A 12758-nucleotide genomic window follows, 5' to 3' on the forward strand; every position below is an offset into this window, starting at 1 on the left:
TGTGTGATTAGCACTTTCTATATTTAAGTTTGGGAAAACCAATAAGTTAATTAGTTTGGATTAAATAAATCTTAAAATCAATTAAGAATGTTAATTGAGAATAATTATATTAATTAATAATACAGTACAAAGATGCCAAACGGGTTTTAAAGATAGTTTAAGAATTTCTAAACCCATTGAGCTTTTGACCTATGCATGACAAATTAGGAAAGAAGAAAAAAAGGGCCATGAATAGGCATGATGCCATAGTAGGTGGGGAAAGTCAAAAGCTCAAATTTTGGGTGGTTTACTTTTAGTTAATACAATTTTATAGAATATAAATTCAGGAAATGATTTTCACAATTTTTTTGTCTTTTATATATATTTTTTATTTGTAATCATTGGATTGGATAAATTAAACACAATCAACAAACAAGTTAAACATAGACGTGTGGGGGGCCAGAAGAATATGTACATGTTTATTATTTCCCAAACCTAGAACTCATCCTTGACAACCCTAGAGGCTAGCCACCTAGAGGATATCTTGCCAACACAAAATCCTCGTCTCTATCTCTTTCGGGAAGATTGGTTTGAAGACTTTGGAGGTCTTGTATTTGTGAGACTTTTGGAGAGCAAATAAGACTTTGGAGAGAAGGCTTTTTCAACAAAGATACATGAGAATATTTTACCTAAAGATACATGAGAATTGTTTAAGAACTTAAACTCATGCTAACTAAAGTTTAATTACTTCCATCACCATGTTTGATTTTGTAGCATGTTATTGTGTAAAAGGACTAGAGAAAATTAGTCTCTTCAAATAGATGCAGACAACAAACGTCCCCAACCTTATGGGTACATTTAAGGCGAAATGTGCAGTCGTACAGAGCTCCAAATTTGAAGGGGCTCCCAAAATTTTTGTCATTTAATATTTATATGTAATAATGTTCTTTATTTAAAAATTGCTTTTGTTATGTAATAATGTTCTATATTTAAAAATTGCTTTTGTTATGTAATAATGTTCTATATTAAAAAATTGCTTTTGTTAGCACTTTAAATTTTATTGTGCACTCCTTATAAGCGTATTTTTTTCTTTAAGTATAAAATTTTGGAGTATAATGAGATATTTTGAGTGCAAATAATAACACCTTAAAAATGGTATTTTTTTTTCAATTTTATTATATAATAATGTTATATATTCAAGTGAAACTTCAAAGTTAGAGCTTTTGAAGTTTTTCCTTTTTTTGTTTGTTTAAGATTGAACTGCTTTTGATTATTTAGTGAATGTTATGTTTGTAGCTCTTTGTACTTATTATTAATAACATTTTTAAACTTGCAATCAGTGAGTGCTAAATTTTGTTTTGATTTAAGTGATTATTTTCTAGCGTCAATACATTGTCCTACATTTTTTAAAATTATCTTAAGGAAGGGCCCTTTTATAAATTTCGCATAGGGCTCCCAAAATCTCAAAGACGGCCTTGTTACAAACATATCTAAACTCATGTAAATTACCAATGCTTGGTGGTTCAAGTAGTAAGGAGCTTGTTCCCCTTAAGCAAGGTCTCGAGTTCGAGCCTTGTGAATGGAGCAGTCATCATTGGGAGAGCTTCCCTCTGAATAGGGTCTGACCCGGCTCAAGGGATTAGTCATAGCCTACGTGCGGGGAATACCCTAAATTCATCCAAAAAACTCATGTAAATTAATCTTAAAAATGTTAATGTAGACACAAATCAAAGCGACTTTATCAAAATTTAAACCACAGATGTTTAGTGAAAATAAAAATATGTTCAAGTACTTGTGGATCCTAATTTGCATATTTTTTTCCCTTTCAGGCTGCAAGCCACATTTGGCAAGGCCTACGAGACCTCAAGCATGACCCTGTGAGAAGTTTTCCACTCAGATGTCAAACTACATGGTAATGCCAATTTGTCCATTTACAAAACGTAAATTGATTTGCTATAATCAGTTGTGCCTTCACCTATATTGTAATACGTAGATTAATAACACCATGTGGCGGTACGATCCACTACAAGAAAACATGGATTAGGTGACGGAATTTTTTGTGGCGCGTGCAAATTCATCACATTTGGGTAAAATAGGTGATGCTTTTTTGAAAATCGTCACATTAAGATTTTCGTAGGACACCAAAATATTTTGCGTCACTTATACTTTTAGATTCGTCACAAATAAGTGAGCGGGAAAGTTTGCCGCCCAATGAAATGTGAATATGTGACGAAATTTAACATTCATCACATAACAAAAGAGAAGGTCACTTGACCATTCCTCACATATAACATTAAATTAAAAAAATTATAAAAATATTGAAAGTAATTATCAAAACTCCTAAATTGTAAAACCTATTTCACTTTGTTCTCACCCATCCCATCTTCAGCACACCTTCGTTCTACTCCCTCGCCTTCACTCCGACGACCAGCCACTTGGTGGTTGCCAGTGATGGCGACCACAACCTTTCCTTCGTCTCCCGCCCTTAGCCACTCGCCCGTCTGCTTTCCGTCAATGTCGAAGTGCTCGAGCATTCAAGCTCTAAAATCCCCAATACAGGGGGCTTTTCTGCTTTCTTTCTCCAAAACTTTGGGTATGTTCTCAATCTCTAAATCCTATCCTTTTCCCTTTAGCTTTTTGTTAGTCTCAACTTTATGGTGCTTTTCTTAGATTTGTTCTATCACTGTAATTTTAAGTTATTTTAGGTAATGAATTTGGTTGAGAATCTTAGCTAGGTTTGTAATTTTTTTCTTTGTTGCCTGGGTTTGAGGATGATTAATCCACTTTCTGAATTTTAATTACTTTGAACTTTGATTTTTGGGAAACTGCAATTTCAAAAATCCAGACATGATTATTCATAATTTCTATGACAGAATGTTCGCAAAAAGATTCACATGTACTGCCATATTAGATTATTTGTCCTGAATCCTAAGGTAGATCTATAAATGTGGACATTTTGCTTAGACAGAATAGCTTCCACCTCAATGCTTCAATCATGTTTTGTGTCTTTAAATCCAAGAAAACTGACTAAACTAAAATAAACTCTCCCAATCATTTACCATGGGTGGTGAGATGAGGGCCGGAGGAATTTTGGTCAGTTTCTGGTCCACCAATTTTAAAATAGCCACATAGCACCAAGAAAATAGACAGCAAGTGGTTTCCAGCAAGCTGCCCTTTTCACATCCAAACTTGTTTTCCCACTTTACAAATATTCATTTGAACTTTAATTTACTGTACTAAACCCCTCACACATTTTGTTCGACAAGCCTAAGACTTAAGTCATAAGTTGCTAAATCCCATAAACATATAGCATCTCTAGCAACTTTAGCTTTACCTCATCAGCACATATCCCAAGCTCTAAAGATGAAACAAACTAGTATTAGAATGTGCCTCTAATCATTTCTAGCCCATCATCATCACAAATGTTTAAATTGACTTGAATAGGGAAAAAGGAAGGAAGAAACTCTAAAAAGATCTCTACTATTGACAAACGATATGAATATAGCCAAGGTCTTGGGAGAATATTCTTCTAAATATAAAAGAATAAAGTAACCATGAATGTTCAAGCATTCTTTCCAAAAATTCTATGGGCTAACTACTAAGTGTGTACATATTATCCAGCACAATAATACACATCCAAAACTCTAATGGAAACTGAGCACGTAGAGATCTGTCTTATGTTCTTAACATTCAATTGCAACATAGTGAACTGAGATAACCCCTCTTTTTATAGGACCAAATACAGAGAATAACGGGTAGAAAGTAACATTAAGGGAGAGGAGGCAAAACAAATGGTAAGCACTACTATTCAAAATTTAGCTGGCACAACTGACTCACTTGTTTACATCGGGGTGAAAATTTCTTGCAAGCTTCTGATAAGATGAAAAGTGGGAAGTATACAGTAGAAAAATTAGAAGACGATAATCCAGAAGAAGAAAAAACAATACCCAAGAAAAGCCAAAAAACCACAAACCATGATTTATTCAACGCTTCAAGCCTCTCATTATAAGTTATTCGATCTTTCAAGCACACAAATATCACACTAGATGCTTTATGTATCCAAAGAGTGATAAAAGCTTAATTTTATTTTCTGACTTGTATAAATACCAAAGCATTTCACATGTTGCACCACATCAAGCAATACCCTTGTGTAATTGATTGTGAGTCTTTTCATTTTTTGTCCATTATTATTCTATTTCTATATAATCTTTTTAATTTCAAGCTTGATAACACAAGTCACTTTAAGTACTTATAACTTTCAAGGGCTTGGTAATGGTGAATTTTTATTAAAGTATGTCATATATTATCCCTCTTGTCTATGTTCAAGTTCTTGTTTATGCTAAATGTAATATAAGCTTTTTAAATAATTGAGTTTGCATATGTGGTATTTTTAATTTTGAGTTGTATTAGACGATATGAGGTGACTGATGCTACATAAGACTGATGCTGATATGGGGTGAATGATACTGCACTAGTCACCCCATATCGTCTAATAACCCTAAAACCATATGCAGCATTAGTCATATGTAGTATCAGTCCTATGCAACATCAATATGCAACATTAGTTATCCCATATCAGCATCAGTCCTATGCAGCATCAGTCACCCCATATCGTCTAATAAGTTGGCTTCAGTGGAGGCCATTTGGACTAAGTTGGGAATGCTTTTTTTCTAGTTTCTGAATTCCTGAACGAGATCATCAATTTGAGCAACTTTCCTTTTCTACTACACTGTGATGGCATGCCTATTCACACGAGAACAAGGTAAAGTTGTTATCAACTATTGAAAGTTCCTTCATCATTAACTGGTTAGATTCTAATCCCAGCCTCTGTAGAAATGTTTAGCAATGGCACACATTCAGTTTGGTGATTTGGATACATTTTTCACTGGCGTGTTTAGAGGGCCTTTATTTATCTTCTACAAAAGAGTACTTGTATAGAAAGAGCTTGAGAGGCAAATGCCGCTTGCCCTATGAGAAGAAGCGCAAAATCAAAGACGCTCTCGAAGGTTTCCTATCTCTAGATACATATGTGTGTGTACTTTGTTTCTTATTTGAAATTTTGTTTTGGAGTCATTTGATTCGTAACAATTTTGGGACATCTTTTTCTATGCAGAGGGGAAACCGATACCCACCGAGCTTCAGAATGAGGAGGCTGCTCTTTGTCAATAGATCGATTTAGAGGACCAAAACACAGCCGGTATGGGGGTTTATATGCAAGGCCTGTGTTGATGATTGATATATAGTCGTTTTAATTGCATGCGTGTTCATAAGATATTATGCAAGGAGAATGTTGATTATTGACTGTCATTCAATGACACTGTCACAAGAACTGAAACTTGGTTTTCCCAATGGGCAACAAATGAATCGCGGTGGCCAGGTTGATGCAGTTTTTGAATGAGCCTTCTAACTATTAATCATCATTAACTCTGTTAAAAGTTCTCCATTTTCAATCTAACTAGAGACACTAGAAATTATCGACTCTTAATCATCATTGATTCTGTTAAAAGTTCTGATGCTTTTGTCCTTTTCCATGGTTAAGCATTTACTGATCGATTTTATTTTTGTTCAAATCTTGTAGGTTATTTATGAAATTATTGAAATATCGTGGAGTACCAGAGTACTATGGAAAAATGGAGTTCCTGTTTATGTTCATATTCTTGCAATCGTAGATTAGTTTGGAAGTTTAATTATAATTTAAGTAGTTTTTGTTAATTTTATCTTTTGTTAGTAGATTATCTAGTCCTAACATTTGGAGTCTTGATAACTTACTAGGCTACGATAAATTAGTGAAATCAAATACGCAAAAGGAGAATAAAGATATGATAGCACAACTGAAGGGTTGCAAGCCAAGGGCAGACCAACAGCATCTCCAGAGGTAGTGATATCAGTTTAGCATTCATTAGTAGTGATATCAGTTTAGCCTTCATTAGTAGTGATATCAATTTGATCTTAATAAAAGTTGAATGCTTTAAAATGATAGTGAATAAGTAGTTTATGGTATGAAACTAGATATATTTTTCTTGTTAATTAATGGAATTTTAATCTAGGATGTTTTCAAGCAAAATTCATATAATCGTAAGAAACAAATTAAGTATTACCACGAAGGGGCAAAACCATTTCATCCAAAATGCAAGGAAGGCTCGATAATGAAATTAAAGCACATATAAAATTCGTTATGTAATTTAGATAGGCTCATCTGTTACGTTTCATTCTTCTTACTGTAACTATTTCTTCAATTCTTATTTTCTTCTCTTTTGTTAATGTTATTCAAATTCTCAATGCACCTGCTATTGTCTAGACAAACATACACCAATGCTTTCTTCTCTTTTATTATGTAAGGATAAGATGAAGAAAAAGAAGCATGGAATTAAAGGAGAAAGTATTCAAGAAGCACCTGACGTAGGGATGGTAATCTTTCAAATGACAATGATACTTGTGCTGAATTGAAGACCATGATATGGTTGATGACTTATGTATTTTGTTGTTGGTTTCTGTTGATGCACAAAATCAGTGAGGACTTTGGTACAACAGAAAGTGTTAAGTTTGTGACCGTCGCTAGATTGCTTCGGTCACTAGTGTGGATAAGTATGTAAATGGATAGGGATAGGGAAGCAAACACAAGATGTACGTGGTTCACCCAGATTGGTTACGTCCACGGAGTAGAGAAGTTCTCATTAATTGTGAAGAGTTTACACAAGTAATAGGTTCAAGCTCTCCTTTAGTGAGTAGTAGTGAATGATTTAATACAAATGACATTCGGAAATATTGTGAGAGAATGATCTCTATTTATAGAAGAGAGTTTCTAGTAAAATTCTGACTTGTGATTGGCTTCTGATGTTGACACGTGTCGTACTATGATTGGCTTCTGATGTCGACATGTGTCGCGCTGTGATTGGCCTCTTGGTTGGAGGGAAACTCTTCTGGGTCCTTTACGGTATAACGTTGACCGGTGCTCAGTAGTTTCGGGATTGGTCAAGTATGGTACAAACAGTGCTCCCCTAAGTTCCCGAGTGAGGGAAGCTCCTCGGTTGGGGACTTGCAAGATCCAAGCCATTGAGTAATCACAAAACTTCTAAGTACCGAAGTATGGTATCATTTTCATTTGCCTTATCTATCTCATACGTAGATGTGGCATATTCTCTGGAAGTACTTTTCCTCCATCCAAAGGTGGTATCTTTAATCGATGAAGATGCACAAGGTAATATATCAATTTCACTTAAAGTTTACTTGTAGTTTCGGGCTTGGTTAAGTGTGATACAAAACCTTATAGTAGAAGTCCCCCAAGTCGCCGAGCTAGGAGATTTGCCGAAAGAGGTAACAGACAAGGTAAGCAATCAGACTTCCAAGTAAGTAACCTGGATCGGAGGTTCGACTTCGGCTTCCGGTTGATTGTTCTCATTTTCCTTGTGTCATAAACAACAACAAGGATAAGGAGAAGCAAATGGAGAAGAGATGATATGAGATATGAGATATTTTTGCTTTTGAAGAAGTAACTTTCCACAGGCTTATTCTTGAACTGGGCTGGAGGGTTTTCTGGTTTCCTCTAGAGTATAAGGCCGACTTAAGAATTTGAGTTTCAAAACAAGTCCATCAAATCAAGAGTGCGTTCGACCTTGATGATATGGGATACTTTTGCTGTTGACGAAGTAATAGATGAATCGACACGTGTTCTGTTGCGCTTGTTTCCACATGCTTCCTTGTATCCTTCTCACTTACCCTATTTGTTCCTCAGGCAGATGTGGTATTTTTTTTGGAAGCATAAGATGTTGAAGATGAGTACTCGAGAGCAATGCCAGGTAAGTAATCAGGCAAGGGATTCCAGGCAGTCAGTTCCTGACTGGAAGCTTGATTCCAAGTGCTGACCGATTGCTCTCTTTCTCCTTGTCTTGCAGGTAAGAACAAGGATAAAGGAAAAGACAGGGAAAAAGCATGATATGGGATACTTTTGCTTTTGACCCTGATGATATGAGATACTCTTGCTCTGGTGTGGCTGGTTTGCATAGGTATTATTGGAGGGGAAGAAAGCTGAGTATTTCGAGAGGCTTCGTTCGGAGTACCCTCTCAGATATGAGGAAGGGTTGAGCATTTTTGCAGATCTGCCTGTCCGTGGAGGATGGGGTTCGACATATATAGGAGTCTCCCTAACAATAAGTAGTAATGCTATTCATTTACCCTTCTTGGTCGTAGCAATGTAGTGGAAGCTGCAAGCTTCACGTGTTTTAACTTTGTTAGAACACTTTGAAAAAGTGGTATGTGGTATCTGGAAAGCTGATGTTGCGTGTGAAGATTGCAGACAAGCTTTATCCAAGGAAATCTGACTCTCGAAGTTCGGAGAGCGGTGCCTCTTCGGTTTTCGAACAAGCAATCCTGTCGGGGATCTGGCTCTCAAGATTCAGAAAACGGTGCCTCTTCGATTTTTGAGAAAGCAATCCTGTTGGGGGTCTAACTCTTGAGATTCGGAGAGCAGTGTCTCTTTGATTTTTGAGAAAGTAATCCTGTTAGAAGTGTTTTTTAAAATGTGAGTAAAGGTTGGCTATTTTTGCCAGTCTGCCTTGCCACGGAGCACAGAGGTTGACACACATTGGGACTTTCTAGTTATCAAGCAGTGGTGCTGTTCCTTTACCCTTGTGGGTAATAGTAGGGTAGCTGGACCTTCAAAATTTATGTGTCTAAACTTTGTCAGAGATCTTTAGCAAAGTTATCTGTGGTACCTGAGGAGCTGATGTTGCGTGTGAAAAGTGGTGCCTCTTCGAAATTCGGAGAGTGGTGGCTCTTTGATTTTTGAACCAACGGCCCTGTTGCCCTTTCTTTTATAAGGGCACTAATTGTGTGCAAGAAGTACATTTAGAGAGTTATTACTTGTAGGAATTTTCCCCTTACTTCAGAGATTTATTGCACCTCATTTCTCCTTCATCATTTCTGAGAATGTCTGGCCCATCTGATCGTCGTTTTGACTTGAACTTTGGTGAAGAGGCAGCCATGCCTTCTTAAGACAACATATGGCGCCCATCCTTCTTATCCCCTACTGGTCATCTTACCGTTGGGGACTCTGTGATAAAGAATGATATGACCGCTGCGGTGGTGGCCAGGAACCTTCTCACTTCCAAAGATAACAGACTACTTTCCAAACGGTCTAATGAGATGAGTTGGCTGTTAAGGATTCTCTGGCTGTCAATGTTCAGTGTGCAGGTTCTGTGTCTAATATGGCCCAACACCTATTTGCTCGAACCCGCCAAGTTGAATCATTGGCGGCTGAAGTGGTAAGTCTCAAACAGGAGATCAGAGGGCTCAAGCATGAGAATAAACAGTTGCACAAGCTCGCACATGACTATGCTACAAACATGAAGAGGAAGCTTGACCAGCTACAGGAATATGATGGTCAGATTTTACTTGATCATTAAAGGTTTGTGGGTTTGTTCCAAAGGCACTTATTGCCTTCGTCTTCTGGGGCTGTACCGCGTAATGAAGCTCCAAATGATCAACCTTCGGTGCCTCCTCCTTCTGGGGTTCTGCCTAGTACTGAAGCTCCGAATAATCACCCTCTGGTGCCTCCTCTTTCTGGGGCTCTGCCGACTGCTGAGACTTTTTCTGAGCAACCTTTGTGAATGCTCCCTCTTGTTTGTTTATTTTGATTCATGTATATGTACATATTTGTAACTTATCGGAGATATCAATAAACAAGCTTTGCTTCATTTCAACATATTGTGTTAAATACACCAAGGCCTTATTCACTTAGTTCTTTAAATTTTTCCTTTTGTTGAAGCTTGTATGTTGAAGCTTTGTGAGTGAAGCATGTAGGTTGAGTTAGTGCTCCCTTAATTTCCCGAGTGAGGAAAACTTCTCGTTTGGAGACTTGAAAAATCCAAGTCACTGAGTGGTTGTGAGACTTCCGAGTATCAAGGTGCAGTAGCATATGGTAGGAGTCCCCCAAGTCTCCGGTCGAGGGAGTTGACGAATAAGACATTTCCTTTTTAAGTGATAGCCCAAAACTCCTTCATATATATATTTGTTATGAAAGTTGTTAGGCCCAAAGAAGAGGAAGCCTAGACAATTTTTTTTTTTCGAATTTTTTTTTTCAATTTTGTTTTTGATTTTTTTAATTTTCAAATTTCTGAATTTTTGAATTTTTGAATTTTCGAATTTCCGAAAATATATATATATATATATATATATATTTTTTTAAAGCTTTGTAGGTGAAGCTTTGAGGTTGAAGCTTTGTTGGGCACCATGAATTGATTTTGCTTCACACTATCTTGATCAAGATAGTGTGAAGCTTTTGTAGGTGAAGCTTTTGTAGGTGAAGCTTTTGTGGGTGAAGCTTTTGTGGGTGAATCTTTTGTAGGTGAAGCTTTTGTGGGTAAAGTTTTTGTGGGTAAAGCTTTTGTAGGTCAAGCTTTTGTGGGTCAAGCTTTTGTGGGTCAAGCTTTTGTGGGTCAAGCTTTTGTAGGTGAAGCTTTTGTGGGTGAAACTTTTGTGGGTCAAGCTTTCGTAGGTGAAGCTTTCGTAGGTGAAGCTTTTGTGGGTGAAGCTTTTGTCGGTCAAGCTTTTGTAGGTTAAGCTTTGGAGTTGAAGCTTTTGTGGGTGAAGCTTTTGTGTTGAAGCTTTTGTAGGTGAAGCTTTGGAGTTGAAGCTTTGTAGGTGAAGCTTTGAAGTTGAAGCTTTTGTTGGGTACCATGAATTGATTTGCTTCACACTATCTTGATCAAGATAGTGTGAAGCTTTTGAGAATTTGTAGTTGTCCTCCATTGATGAAGCTTTGTTGAATTTCCCAATTTTTTTTTTTTGTTTTTGGGAAACTAGAAATTTGAAAATGTGGGAGAGACAACATATACAAATTTTTCTTCCACACTGTTGAGCAAGAGATTGTGATGCAAGCCACACCTTGTAGTAGTCGAAGGTTTGAGTGAACCATATAAATTGAATTTGCTTCGAACAGTCTTGAATTTGCTTCGAAGGTTTGAGAATTGTAGTTGCCCTCCATTGATGAAGCTTTTGTTGGCACCATAAATTGGTTTTGCTTCACACTGTCTTGATCAAGAGTGTGTGAAGCTTTTGAGAATTGTGGTTGCCCTCTATTGATGAAGCTCTTGTTGGCACCATAAATTGGTTTTGCTTCACACTGTCTTGATCAAGAGTGTGTAAAGCTTTTGAGAATTGTGTATGCCTTCCATTGATGAAGCTCTTGTTGGCATCATAAATTGGTTTTGTTTCACATTGTCTTGATCAAGAGTGTGTGAAACTTTTGAGAATTGTGGTTGAACTCCTTTGATGAAGCTCTTGTTGGCACTATAAATTGGTTTTGCTTCACATTGTCTTGATCAAGAGTGTGTGAAGCTTTTTATGAGTTGTAGTGTATGCATTGTTACAGAGGGGAAATGTTTGAAGCAGATGCAAGAGGGCTGAATAGCTTGATCTTCGTATGCCATGCACTGAAATTGTTGTTGGCTTGCAATAAGACTTTGTTGGTGACTATAACTCTTGTTAAGTATAAGTGCTCCCCTAGTTGAGTTGTCAAGCTTGAGGTTTTTTGATTATTTGTGAATGCTAGGAGTTCACATGTACAAGTTGTACCACTCATCTTCTGGTAGGTGGAATGAATGGTGAGTTGCTTTCATCACTTGGTTGGTGGTACGAAGGTGAGTTCCTTCTTCACCTTTCATCACATTTCATCACCTGGTTGGTGGCACGAGGATGAGTTCATTCTTCACCTGGTTGGTGGCATGAATGGCAAGTTGCCAAATGATATTAGAGTATGGGTTGTACATTTCATCACCTGGTTGATGGCATGAAGGAGAGTACGGGTTGTACATTTCATCACCTAGTTGGTGGTATGAAGATGAGTTCATTCTTCACCTGGTTGGTGGCATGAGTGGCAAGTTACCAAATGATATTAAAGTACTGGTTGTACATTTCATCACCTGGTTGATGGCATGATGGAGAGTACGGGTTGTACATTTCATCACCTGGTTGGTGGCACGAAGATGAATTCCCTCTTCACCTGGTTGATGGCATGAGTGACAAGTTGCCAAATGATATTAGAGTACGGGTTGTACATTTCATCACCTGGTTGGTGACATGAAGATGAGTTCCTTCTTCACCTTTCATCACTTGGTTGGTGAGAATAAAGGCAAGGTGTCGAGGCACATTGTAGCAAGTGTCGAAGACACAAAGTATGTTGAACCCTTTCGAAGCACAGTTGGCTTATGTATGGATGTGTTAAAATGTATGATGTTTATGTATGAATATGTTGGAATGTATAATGTTTATGTATGAATGTGTTGGAATGTATAATGTTTATGTTGATTGATATGAGTGATGCTTATGAATGTTTTGCTATGCATGAAGGGATCCATGCTTTTGATATGTGAACCATGTTGGTTGTAACACTTAGTATCACATACTTTGTGTCAAAGTACGCATGTTGAAGCTCTGAGTTGGAGTATAAGGGTAGGTCAGCGTAGACTAAGTGTTCCAGTGCTAGGAACGCAAAAGACTCAGAATAAGTTGTCTGAATTCCTCATTCTTTAAATATTTGCCGAATGGCTTGTGTGACAAAAGATCTCAAACGGTTGAGAGTCAAAACATTTGTAATGTGTAAGCCTTCTTATAATAGCATTTCCTTTAGTACCTAGTCCTCAACTTTGAAAGAGTGAGGCTTGGCCCCATAGTCATAATAGTCGACGGTACGTTCACCCCTGGTTGCTTGATACGAACTTTTATCCCTATTGTTGTAGAGGGCTTGCTGAGAGTAAAAATCCTTCCTCTTACCAATAGACAGG

The 12758-nt window shown here is 37.2% G+C and overlaps 1 long non-coding RNA gene across 2 annotated transcripts; it reads left to right on the plus strand.

Moving 5' to 3' along the window:
- The first annotated feature begins 2334 nt into the window (after positions 1-2334).
- LOC139194166 (uncharacterized) lies at positions 2335-6673 on the plus strand. 2 transcript variants are annotated; one of them, XR_011578942.1, is made up of 6 exons: positions 2335-2572; positions 4654-4741; positions 4813-4985; positions 5093-5176; positions 5558-5854; positions 6319-6673. It is a non-coding gene; the product is annotated as an uncharacterized lncRNA (long non-coding RNA). The 2 variants fall into 2 exon arrangements; XR_011578943.1 differs by having other exon boundaries at positions 4823-4985.
- Positions 6674-12758: the final 6085 nt, after the last annotated feature.

This window comes from Malus domestica, chromosome 03, assembly GCF_042453785.1.
Source record: "Malus domestica chromosome 03, GDT2T_hap1".
NCBI classification, from domain to species: domain Eukaryota; kingdom Viridiplantae; phylum Streptophyta; class Magnoliopsida; order Rosales; family Rosaceae; genus Malus; species Malus domestica.